This window comes from Aythya ferina, assembly GCF_964211825.1.
Source record: "Aythya ferina genome assembly, chromosome: 4".
NCBI classification, from domain to species: domain Eukaryota; kingdom Metazoa; phylum Chordata; class Aves; order Anseriformes; family Anatidae; genus Aythya; species Aythya ferina.
In genome coordinates, this window is record NC_140300.1 from 48,250,303 (window position 1) to 48,263,179 (window position 12,877).

Here is a 12,877-nt window from a genome sequence, read left to right on the forward strand (position 1 = left end):
GGCTGTGGAGCCTCCCTCCTCGGAGATCTTCGAAAGTCATCTGGACATGGTCTTGAGCAACAAGCTCTAGGTTGGACCAAAGGTCTTTTCCTACCTCAGCCTAGGATTCTAGGAAAATATTAGGACTGACATCTAGTTCAAGTAGGTGAATGGTCTCTGTAACTCTTCCTTCACTCTAAATACAAATATTTGCAATTTAGCAGAATTATTTCATGTGTTTTACATTTCATCATGAGCTTCTCCAGGGATTTGGGGTCAAGATTTAAATACAGTGAGATAGCACGTTCTCTTACATGTAGTCTAACATTAGATTCTGTTATGACAGATAACAGTATTTAATTTCTTAGTTTAAAATAAATGTAATTTCTCAAAATCTTTTGCAAAGAATAGTCATATTTTACTGGTTCTGTCTACTTTATTTAGTCATCAACATAATGATTTTAATGTTATTTTGATTACAAAAGTTCTGCTGGACCTCTTAGTATAAAAGATGGAATTAGAATTAGCTATCTGGAGGTAACATTACTGCAGTCAGTCCTCCGATTATCATGGCTGGCAAAGAAGCTACTTCAGAATGGTCATTCAATCAAAACAGCTTTCTAAAAAACAGTCCCATCATTTGGCTTTGCTTACCACAGCCTTGCACAGTCAATAGGTTTTTCTGTACTGCAGCCAGACTGTAAGGTCCCTTCCAACCCAAACTATTCTATGATTCTATGAACATGTGTAAGTATCCAGAGCACAGCAGGAGTGGTCTTGCATGCAGGTGGAAAGAAGGCAGCACAAGGCAGTCAGTCACACACCCCCTTGAAATTTTGCTGCTCCTATGAAATTATATGTTTTGCAGCTATCCTAATCTTGTATCTCAGTCAGTCATCTCTTTGGTTGTAATGGGTACCTATCATGAGTAAGAGATGAAAACACAGCATCATAAACCCAGTTTGTGTTTCAAGACTCTTGGCAATTATTCCCAAGTGATTAAAAAAAAAAAGCGTTCTATGATTTGCACATTTGTCCATAACGAAAGGGAGCTAATTCAATAGCTAGTGAACTGAGAGGATGCTTACATATTGTTGTCATCTTTGGATGGAAGGGATAATGTGAAGATTTCACATTAGTATTCAGAATGTTTTGGATTTTTGTCTAATATGCAAATAAGATCATGCAATTTAAACCTCTTTGGCACTACATTACTAGGTTCTCAAAAATAGTACATGAGCTAGCATAGTTACTTATTTTTCTATAACAGACATAGACAGTGACTTTCTCATAAACACGCAAATTATATTTTGAAGGCTTGATCTTTTTTTTATCACCCTGCAAAGACTAAAAGAATGTCTAACTAGTGAGTTAACTATTACAATTAAATATTTTTGTTTTGCTTCACACTTCAGGGCTTTTTGGAAGTGAGACCTTTCAGAACTATCACAAAGGGTTGCTGATAGCGTTTTGGAACCTATAATGGAGACTGAATGCCAATATATCTATAATTTACAAATAGTATTTCTGCTGAAATACACACATACAAACTCTTGTGTTACCTTTCAAGATTGAACTAATTTAACATTTGTCAAAAGATCTTTGTTTTTTCAATGTCACATAATATAAGGAAAACGTTTAAAAAGAAGCAGCCTCAGTCAAATATCAGAATTTTATTATTTTTTTTTATTGAGGGTAAACTGTATTATTTAACCCATCACCTCCAAATTTATAAACACTTATTAAAGGTAACCCATGACAAGCTTTCCTCCTGATTGCTCCCAATAGTTACCCCCAATGTAAAAATATTTTTTTGTTTCCTCTTCAATCTTCCTTCATTTTTATGCATGACAGTGCTTGTTTCAGGGCAAATAAATTGCACTTTTCCTCATCATATATATATATTTTTTTAATTACTTGACTATACTAACTCCCTTTTGATATTTTTTTTCTGTTTGCTGCTTCCCTTATAGGTCAGCTGATCCAGATCTTCAACCAAAGCTCTTTCCAGTGAAGTGAAGGAGTAGGAAAAAGGACAGAAAGATATTGGTTAAAATTTGTTTTACCTCTCAATATTTTAGATTGTTTGTAGCAAACCTGATTTTCAATGTAATTTTGGGCAGCTAAAAAAATAAACCCAGGACATTTTGAAACCAAAGGCCTCAGAAGTTCTCTTCAACAGGGCAGAACATGGCTATTCCAATGCGTTGCTGACTAGAAAGCAGCATTTAGTCACATGTTGTACCATCTTGCCAGGTAATCTGACCAATTTCTATGAAAATGTTGGCTCTACATTTTTTCAGGATTGTATCTGAAGTGACAGGCCTGATGTTCTGAACTGTCCCCTCCTGCCATACAGATAGATAACTGTTTCAGTGGTCTTTCAGCTGAACATCGTTGCAAAATCAACTCTTCAGCATTATTCTTCGTAAGGTGGTGAGATCCAACGCTATATTGGCCAAACACCAAACTATCATAGCTAGTACAGTATTATAAAACTGCTACATGTATGATTCAGGTTATGAAAGAAGAAACACATTAGCAGAAATCAAAAAGGACCTTCTTGCCCCTTGTATCACCTTTGTGATCAAAAGTAAAGCATAGGAACCATTGCAGCACTGCGGTTCTCATGCCAAAGCAAAACCCAGTACTCCTCAGTTTATGATGCTTTAGTGAAGCTGGAGAATATTCAACACAATTCCTACGTCCTTCTGACTAACTAAATACGGGTTGTTATTGTTAGGTCTTCAGGCATGTAAACAGGTTTTAACCAGAGCACCACTGCTCTTACAGCATGAGTATGACTGAAAAACATTACTGCTACATAAATTAGGCAGAAATAAACTCTGCTTTATTGTTAAAAATGAAATATCCATCTGTAAAATTCTGTATGAATGACTCATGTAATAAATTGAAATATGGAATAAAGCATTTGCCTTACAGTACAGTCTCAGAACTTAATCCTAGTCCTTACTAATACTTAGCTGCCCTTCAAAAATAAAAACAAATCTGGTGTCTGCCACAAAACTTTTACATTCTAAAAGAAGTGGCAGAAGAGTGAGAAAGACAGCATTGGGTTCAGATCCTTTTACAGCAGTGGGAACAGGATGATATTCATGATACATTTCACATAAATAACTTTATTCATTTCTTTGTCTACAATAATAATGATTGATAATAATTATAATTTGTCTAATTATAAATTGTCTAATGATAATGAGTGATAATATTATATAATGAGATAATATTAAGAGTGGCTAGAGAGCCACAGAAGAAAGGGGTCTAGGGGTGCTGCTTGACAGCAGGCTCAATATAAGTCAGCAGTGTGTAGCCAAATGAGCAAACCACATTTTGGTGTGCATTAAACACAAAATAGCAACCTGGACAAAAGAGGTGATTCTCCTGCTACATTTAGTATTGGTGCAACATCACCAAAATTTGGTTCTGGTCTGCACAATATGAAAAGGATGTTAAGGTCCTTAAAATAGTCCAGAAGAGAGCAACATAGAAGATAAAATTGCTGGAAGGCATGTCCTATAAGGAGAGGGTGAGAACACCTGGGTTGTCTAGTTTGGTGAAAAAGAGATTAAGAAGTGACCTCACTGCTCTCTGCAGCTTCCTGCAGGGAAGTGGAGAGGGAGGGTGCCCATCTCTGTTCCCTGGTCACTAATGACAGGACACATGGGTACAGCACAAGGGAATGGGGGAAGGGGAAGTTCACACTGGACATCAGGAAAAATGTCTTTACTGTGAGGGTGGTCAAACACTGTAATACCTGTAGGTTTCCTAGAGAGGTGGTTGAAGTCCCATGCCTGTCAGCATTCAAGGGGCGTTTGTGCAATACCCTCAACAACATGCTTTAATTTTTGGTTAGTCCTAAAGTGGTCAAGCAGTTGGACTTCATGGTCTTTTAAGGTCCTTTCCAACTGAATTATTGATCATATTTCATTATGATCATTTCTATTTATCATATTTCATTAGGATCATTTCTCATTAATGAATGTAAAGTAGCTATCTAACAGGTCCATTCCTTTTCAATTTAGCTCACATTTAGTCCATCACTAGTTGTCACTGAGAGCTGGTTGAACCACCACCTTGAAGAAAGAAGTCTTTAATTCATCTACAAAAAGGTTTTTTTACAGTTACTTGAAATGTATGCTTTAGCTTAAACATACTATTAAGAATAAACCTTCACCTGGTTCCTTTTTTCTTTCTTCAACTTCTTTGGATGTATAATACTAAAACAAATGTTTTTGTTTTCTATCACTCAGAAAAATCACATATATGATAGGACCTGCCTATTTTTCTACATTCTTCAGCAGTGAAAACAGAATTTAGTTACGTAATATTACAGGCTTTTTTTCTCTTGACATGCTGATTAATATGTTACATTTCATAATCTGTGAAAGATTTGTTGCATAGTTAATCCTACACTTCGATATATTTTTTCTTTAAAAAAAAAAAGTCCTCTTGAAATTTCTTTGAAAATCTGAAACATCTAATTACATTTCTTTGTAAGTTGTAATGGCAAAAACATCAAGAATGGAAATTCCATGGTTCCATATACTCAATGCATTTCAAAAGCTTGCATTACACTAAGGAATACAATCTTAGTCCCTTTTTTTTTTTTTTTTTTTTTTTTTTTTTTTAAATGTAGCAATAATGACATTTGTTTATCTCCACTAGTGTTCAAATGCCTCATTGAGAATGCTGGGAAATGTACCTTCAGTCATTTTTAGCATGTGTACAGGAAAACAAATAGGAATTGTTCAGGCTGTCATTGTTCCTTTTTATAATGACTCACTACTTAAATGCATAATATGACATTTCTTTTTACATAGCTTTCCAAAGCAAAAATAGGATTATAGCATCAGAACAATTTGTGGTTCATGTGATCCTCAGAAATGATGAAAATGATGCTTCTCTCTCAAAAAACTCTCAATCTTCCTACATTTTTTTTCACTCTAGTGCAGGCTTTTCTTTTTGATATCAATGGAATCAAAACTTTAGGAAAAATAAAAACACGCACACGCAAAAAACATATCAACACCTGTTTGTTTTTCTAAAATATACTATATGTTTACAGAGCTTATGTACTTTGCTAAAACCCCAATAAGTAAGTGCTTAAGAATATATCTTTTCAGTATTCGTTATAAGAATGAATTCGTTACAATTCTTCTGTCACCATGTATGAAGAGAACATTTCTTTCTCTGTTTACCTGTGGAGTACAACTGATTTAGTCCTACAGGAACACACCAGCCTCCTGAAGGACTCACAAATCACAAAGAGCAAAGGTCAACAACGCACATAGTCAAATATATGCTCCCTCTTATCCTCCTCCTCTCTTACTCCTCCACAGCTGCTGCAAAACTGAAATAGCATAGCTATGAGCAAGAGAAAAAGCAAGGAATAGAGCTGAATGGGAACAAGTATCCCAGCGCAATGACAAACCTTGCCATGGAAAACCCAGGGACTTCAGAAGTGTGATGATGAGAACTTGGGGGAAGAAATGCCAGGACAAACAGCAGGCCCTTGGTCAAGGCCTTCCTCTGTATAGCTACCACCAGCCTCACCGAGAGCAGCAGCCTTGTCCTGTGGCTCTCACAGTACAGACTCCGCACTAGGTTTTGGATACTTGGCAGAGTAGTTCCATAACAAACTAAAGCATATTTTCATGACAGAAATTTTGTTTGAACTGACACAAACAACATTTATATCTATTATTCACTTCATTGTGTGCTAATTCTGGTATAACACCATGATAACAAAACCTATGTTCAGAGGCTTCTTTTAGGCCAGAGTGACTTAGTTTTACAGCAAATACGGATTTCTAACACCTTTTGGGAAAGCAAAATAAACTTAACTATATCACTATCAACCCTATATGTCACATGAAGCTGAGCTGAAACATAAAACAACTGAGATGGCCCTGGCTTTTTTGACACTTCTGCAAAGTGCTGGCCACAGCATGTCTAGAGAGGGTGAGTACAGGAGGTATAAGTCTGGGAGAGAAGAAAAACCACCCTGTCTTTCCTTAGTTGGAAAAAAGTAAAATTTTAGAATAAAGTTTAATCCCTGATAAGGCCCTTGTAAAATTTTATTTTTCTACTCCCTCCTTTGAGGATGTTCAGAAGTATTTTTAATATATTTGGCATAAATTATATTAGTTTGTATAGTTATATATAGCGAATGTGTGTGTATAAAAAAGTTGCTACTTCTGAGAAGAGGTTTTCTCCCAGGCTATTGTAGCCATAATAAACCAGATCAGGCTGACATTGCATTCAGAAAGTACATACAGAAAGAAGTTAAATAAACAGGGATATCTCATAATAAAGTCTGTTTGGTTGATAAGAGAAACTATCTAAATGCTGAATTCATTTTTCTTCCAGTTATTGCAGAAAAGTACTGCATAAAGGAGACAGATAGTAATGTGACACTCATTTCAAAACTAAAATTGAAGATGTAAAGTTGTCATGAAACCTGGGTCAGATTTGAAGGAACAAACGCCTTGCTTACCTCCCACCTGGATTTATATCCAAACACACTTTTAGTACAGACCCACAGAACTTATGTCTCATTTGGGATTTTTAACTTTGACACTAATTTCTATAAGTTTGCATTAAAAACAGAGGGGAAGCTGACACCTTTATATTTGCTAGCTGGAAAGGGGAATTAATCTGGAAAATCACTAGCTTGCCTCTTGAAAAACAGATGTTTAAAGGAAACATTTCATTTTCAGCATCATGCAAACATCTACCACTTTACAGATTCATTGAAGCTCAATACAATAAATAAGATAAATATTTTCCCAGTTTCAACACAACAAAGTCCACCAAAAGTATCTGACAACTATCTAGTATGCTTAGTTTCTTAAAATACAATATATTAGACATACATAGAACTATAAAATCTGTGGATTTTTTGGCAAATATTTGCCAGATTTCCCATTCAATAGTTATGTCATGGTTGCAAGGCAGATTTTTTTAATACCTGAATATATATGGTATGCTACATGTTCTCAAATATTACCCTTCACAAGCATTATCATTCACGCTGAATGGAGAGGAAGAAATTGGTCACTCTGTATTTTACTCTAGGGTTAAAACAAATACACATAAGCAACAGCAAAATAGCCAAGAATACTAACACACAGAGATATGCCAGACAAATGCAAGGAAGAAGGAAGGGAAAAAAATGGAAGAAGAAAAAAAAGGAGCAATTTAGCAATCAGCTACCCAGAAGCAGAATTACATAAACACTGAATCCTGAGGGGATGTTCTGAGTTTGTTAAATTGACATAGTCACTACTAAGGAAAGTAATATTCATTCATAAATGAATTTTGAGTTTTTTACCCTCCTGCTGCCATAGTTATTTTCTTGACATAAATAATCCAGTAATTACTGTTTTTCTTCTATTAACAATTGTTGATAAGATTGTATTTCAGCAATTTTGGCTGTAATTGGGTATTCTGAGATTTTTTCTTTCCTCTGCATAACCAGATTTAATATTCAGTAATACATACAGAAGTAGTAATCTTACACTTCAATTGCCTTTTTTTTTTTTTTTAAGTACTCTTAGAAACCTTTGATACCTTGTATCAAATTTTGTATTTTTTCTAGGGGTCTGCTTTGTGGTTGGTGTTTTGGGTGTAGCATCAAATCCTTCGCCGTATTATGGGGTTGTTGGTTTGGTTCTGGCATATGTGGCGGGGTGTGGTTGACTATTGAGCCTTGGAGTTTCGTTTGTAGCTCTGGTGCTGTTCATGGTGTATTTGGGAGGTATGTTGGTGGTGTTTGTTTATTCTGTGGCTTTGGCGGCGGAGCCTTTTCCTGAGGCTTGGGGCGACTGACGTGTAGCTGGGTATGTGGCGGCGCTTGCAGCGGTAGTTTTAGCAGGGTTGATGTTAGGGGGGTTTGTTGGGTCTTGGGGGTTTGGGGTTGTTACTGTTGATAGTGTTGGGATGTTTACTGTACGGCTGGATTTTAGTGGGGTTGCGATGCTTTATTCATGAGGGGTTGGGATGTTCTTGGTTGCAGGTTGGGGGCTGTTGTTAACTTTGTTTGTTGTGTTGGAGCTTGTGCGGGGGTTGTCTCGGGGGGCTATTCGGGCAGTTTAGGGGTCAGGATCAGAGAATAGTTTATTATAAAATACCAGCTTTGGGAGCTGGAGATAAAGGTTTAAGTCCTTTTTTTTCTGAGGCGTAAGGATACTCTAAGAAGGGGTAAGTCTTCAGTCTTTGGTTTACAAGACCAATGTTTTTATAAACTATTAGAGTATTTAGCAGTTAAGTATTTTATTTTCTAGGGCGCTTACAGCGGGAAAGAGGAACAGGAGGATGGTGAAGTAGGTGATTGATGCAAGTTGTCCGATGATGATGAATGGGTGTTCAACAGGTTGGCTTCCCACTCATGTGAGCATTAGGAGATTGGCTACTAGGGTTCAGAATAGGAGTTGGGAAAGTGGTCGGAACGTTATTGTTCGCTGCTTCGACTTGTGGAGGAAGGGAATTAAGAACAGGATTAGTACTGAGGCGGCTAATGCTAGGACGCCCCCTAGTTTGTTCGGGATTGATCGCAGGATGGCGTAGGCGAATAGGAAGTATCATTCTGGTTTGATGTGGGGTGGGGTTACTAGTGGGTTCGCTGGGGTAAAGTTTTCTGGGTCTCCTAGGAGGTTTGGTGAGAATAGGGCTAGTGCTATTAGGGGGGTGAGCATGAGGATAAACCCTAGGATGTCTTTGAAGGAGAAGTAGGGGTGGAATGGGATTTTGTCGCAGTCTGATACAATGCCTAGGGGGTTGTTTGAGCCTGATTCGTGCAGGAAGGTTAGGTGGACTAGGGTGATCCCTGCGATTAGAAAGGGCAGTAGGAAGTGGATGGCGAAGAATCAGGTTAGGGTCGGGTTGTCTACCGAGAATCCCCCTCAGGCCCATTCGACTAGAGTTTGCCCGATGTATGGGAGGGCTGAGAATAGGTTGGTGATTACGGTGGCCCCTCAGAATGATATCTGCCCTCATGGTAGGACGTAGCCTACGAAGGCAGTTGCTATAAGAGTGAGTAGGAGGATCACCCCTGTGTTTCAGGTTTCTTTGTATAGGTAGGAGCCACAGTAGAAGCCTCGTCCGATGTGCAAGTAGATGCAGATGAAGAAGAATGAGGCGCCGTTGGCATGTAGGTTGCGGATGAGTCAGCCGTATTGGACGTTCCGGCATGTGTTGGCAACTGAGGAGAAGGCGAGGGAGGTGTCTGCAGTATAGTGTATGGCTAGCAGGAGGCCTGTTAGAATTTGTGTGGCTAGGCAGATGGCGAGTAGGGACCCGAAGTTCCATCAGGCAGAGATGTTAGAGGGTGCGGGCAGGTCGATCAGGGAGTTGTTGATTATTTTTAGTAGGGGGTGGGATTTGCGGATGTTGGGGGCCATTAGAGAGTCTGTGTGGTTAAGATCATTACTAAAATAGATAGGGCGAAGGACCCTAAGTAGGTTTTGATAAGCCCTGTGTGTGCTAGGGTTGCGGCTTTGCTTGCGGCTACTTGCAGTTCAGCAAGGCCCTCTGGTCCTATTTTTTTGAGTCAGGAGAGGTCGATTAGGTGTAAGGCAATGTTTTGGCCCTTTTCTAGTAGAGCTTTGGAGCAGAATCGGTGGACTAAGGGGTTAAAGTATCCTAATAGGGAGGAAAAGTTTATGAGGTGGTTTGGTTTGGGGTGGGTGAAGGTGTGTGTTTTGTTTGAGAGTTCAAGGGCTAGGATGACCCCTAGGATTGTTACTAGGATGGCAGCAGTTTTAGTGATGAGGGGTATAGTTATTGGGGGTGTTTTGGCTGGCGTGATGAAGGAGGTGAGTAGTATTCCTGCCACGATGCTGCCGAGGGCGAGCCGAGTTAGGGGGGCAGTGATTAGTGGGTTGTTTTCCCTTAGACCTTAGATGTCTGAGGATACAGATATGAGAGCCAAGCTCAACTCACTATATGCTTGTCTTTTCTATGAGGGAGATGAAGACTAAAAATATGCATCATCTGTTCCTGGTCTTGGTCACATAAAAAGAAACTGCTTTAGTTCACTTCTATTCTGATGATCATATAAATGTACACGTGTATATGTTATACATACAAGATAGAGGAAACACTGACTTGGTGGTGGTGGTGGGTTTTTGTCTGTATAATTAGATGCAGATGGTGTAATCATTCACTGTAGTAAGATTAGATTCATCATCTTTTTTCCCTGCACAGACTGCCTATGCATATAGAGATGATTTTTGCCATAAATATAATAACTGAACACCTGAAAGCCCTTCAATCTTTCAGAACTGAAAAATAAAAAGAGATAAAATAGGAAATTCAATGTAAATATTTCTGTCTTCTAGTAACTGGGAAGGAATGGCTGGAAAACACTTGCTCACTGACCGAAGGTGAGATAGAAACAATTCCGGACCACTGGCTGTAATGGTTCCTCATCTGTAGGAAAAAAACACCAGTAGTGATCAAAGTTTACATTAGGAATGTAAGACCACCAACTAGTTATTCATGCTCAGTTTCAAGCTACCATTGAGGAACATAGCTCCTCTGCATCGAGTATTGTTCAGATACATTACATGTGCACTACTTACAGCTATCCCTTTCCATTTATACAAACTGTTCCAAATTACTTTCTGCCAGAGTTTACTTCTTAAACAAGTACTACAACCCATTTTGACAATTTGTCACTCCACCAGATACCTACTTCTAATGTTCTTCTGATATATATAATATATATATTTTTTTTTAAAGAGTTCACAGAAGAGCTATACTGCCCTTCCAAAGCATTTATCTTTTTGTAGAAGTCATGTTAGATTAGCATATATCTTGCTATGAGAAGCTGAACATCGTCATTAACTCCTTTAAACCGTGAACGAACATTTATGCTGTTGTGTAAGCACAGACTACAAGAATAACCAGTCCTTTACATTCGACTGAGGTCCTCAATCCATTATTATCCTGGAAATATGAATCTGTTCTCTCATCACAGACAGACATTCCAACATGTATCAGTATTTTGTTATCTCCATACCAGTTAAATTTGTGTCTAACTTCAGTATTTGTCCTATCAGCTAAGTCGTGTACTAGTCTGTCTGCCAGGTTACACAAACCTTTTCCACTGAAAACAATTATATTAACCTTGGTGATGACTTCCTCTCCAATCCATCCTTCATTCTTCACTTTTGACCCTCTTGTCATGGCAAATATCACTTGTTTAACCATTCTCATCTAAATGATACAAAATTACTATTTCTTCCTGTTGGAAGATCACTATCACTCATATTTTGAAATAAATTATTAAGACAGCTAAAGAGAAATAGAGAAGACATATTTCAAATAAATATTAAAAGAGTTCTCCTGAAGAACTCTTTGCTTGGAAAAAAAATAATCTTGCTTAAAGACATTCAAAGTTATTAATGGACAACTGCTTAATTATTATGCATTAACCAGTGGCATAGCTCATTGTAGTGAGCAAGTTTTTGTTTCCTTTTAGGAATGATACACTACAGAGTATCCTGTGGGTGGATTTTATTTCCTGATTTAATTCGGAACAGGATTCTTTGCCTAACAGGCCTGTTTATCCCAATGTTATTTCACAAGACCTGTCATAATTACAGAATTCAAGCAATTAGAGAAATTCCAACAAACCAATCAATTAACTCCAGTGTGTATCAGAATGTAACATGAGCATGGTTTGTATCATTACAATTTAGGTCACAGACACAAATTTTCATTACAGTGAGATAAATTCCAAGCTGCGAGCTTGATGAATGTTAGACAGTAGAAGTGTAACAGCAATTCAGCAAGGGACATTAAAAACATTAATGAACAAACATAATGGTCTGACAGTGAAACTTCTAAGAATGCTAAACAGTTCCCTGTAAAAATAAAACCAGGAAACCATAACAGCTTAAAATAAAGGCTTTCCCAAAAGACAGGAAACGTAACTGAAAGCAAAATTCTTCAATTAGAGTAGTTAATTTGGAGCATAACTGGGTCCTGCATAAAGCAACTAGCAAGAGCATATAGTTAATTGAAGACAAAGCTGTGAATTAGTCTCAAAATAAACATTTGGTACTACTAAATTCCACAGAATATGCCTTAAATTAGTAATAGCTAAAGATAAGAGAGGTGCTGTAGTTTTCTGGAGCTTCTTATAGTAGAAGCATTTTTAATAACTGAATTATTGCTTCAGTAACAATCATTACCCATTGTTTGGTTGCATTCCCAACAGTTCCTTCGATATCTGCATTCAAGTTTCTTTGATGGTGTGTCCAAGCATGCAAGAATTAAATGTAACAGTCTGTCTGTAGTCCGAGACCATACTATGACAGTAATAGACATGTGTTACTTGAAATGCTAAGCCAGATGGCAGGCAATGGATGCCTAGCTGATATTTTTTAGCACTGTATACAGTATATGATCATTTGAAGGATTCCCACATTAAGAAATAACAATAACAATTTCTGGAAGTGTTTAAAATATACAAAAGCTTGAAAGCTGAAGTGCTGAAAGGCTGCAGGTCAAGAATAAAACCTTGAAGATAACCTTCAAGAAAATTTGTTATCGTAACTCTTTCCAGATAATCACAGAGAAGTAAACTCTTTTAGAAACTTTAATAATCATTTAAAGCTTCTGTATTCCTGTAAATTAAGTTATTGGAAGATGAATTATTCATTTATTAATTCATTAAAAACAGTGATTTTTTTCCCCACATCTTGAGCCATTAAAATAGTATTTCATGTTCTTTTCTATGCTTTTGCTGATGTTCACCTTATTTTATTTTGTATTTTTTTTAAGTTTCATCCTCTTTTTGGAACATGGCTTTTGTAAATCTCATACAATCTGACAAAAATTAAATTAGCAGAGGTCTAAGATTAATGAC

General features: G+C 37.4%; 2 long non-coding RNA genes across 2 annotated transcripts in view; one reads left to right on the forward strand and one right to left on the reverse strand.

Annotated features, from left to right (window-relative positions):
• Positions 1–2,926, forward strand: part of LOC311436007 — a 150,707-nt gene extending 147,781 nt beyond the window's left edge. Inside the window, exon 4 of the long non-coding RNA XR_014692533.1 lies at positions 1,953–2,926. This is a non-coding gene — a long non-coding RNA (uncharacterized lncRNA). The remainder of the gene's footprint in view (positions 1–1,952) is intronic.
• LOC311436006 overlaps positions 1–12,877 on the reverse strand; it is a 274,041-nt gene that overhangs the window by 163,604 nt on the left and 97,560 nt on the right. The window contains exons 2-3 of the long non-coding RNA XR_014692532.1: positions 10,381–10,431; positions 8,248–10,283 (exon numbers count right to left, since the gene is read on the reverse strand). This is a non-coding gene — a long non-coding RNA (uncharacterized lncRNA). The remainder of the gene's footprint in view (positions 1–8,247; positions 10,284–10,380; positions 10,432–12,877) is intronic.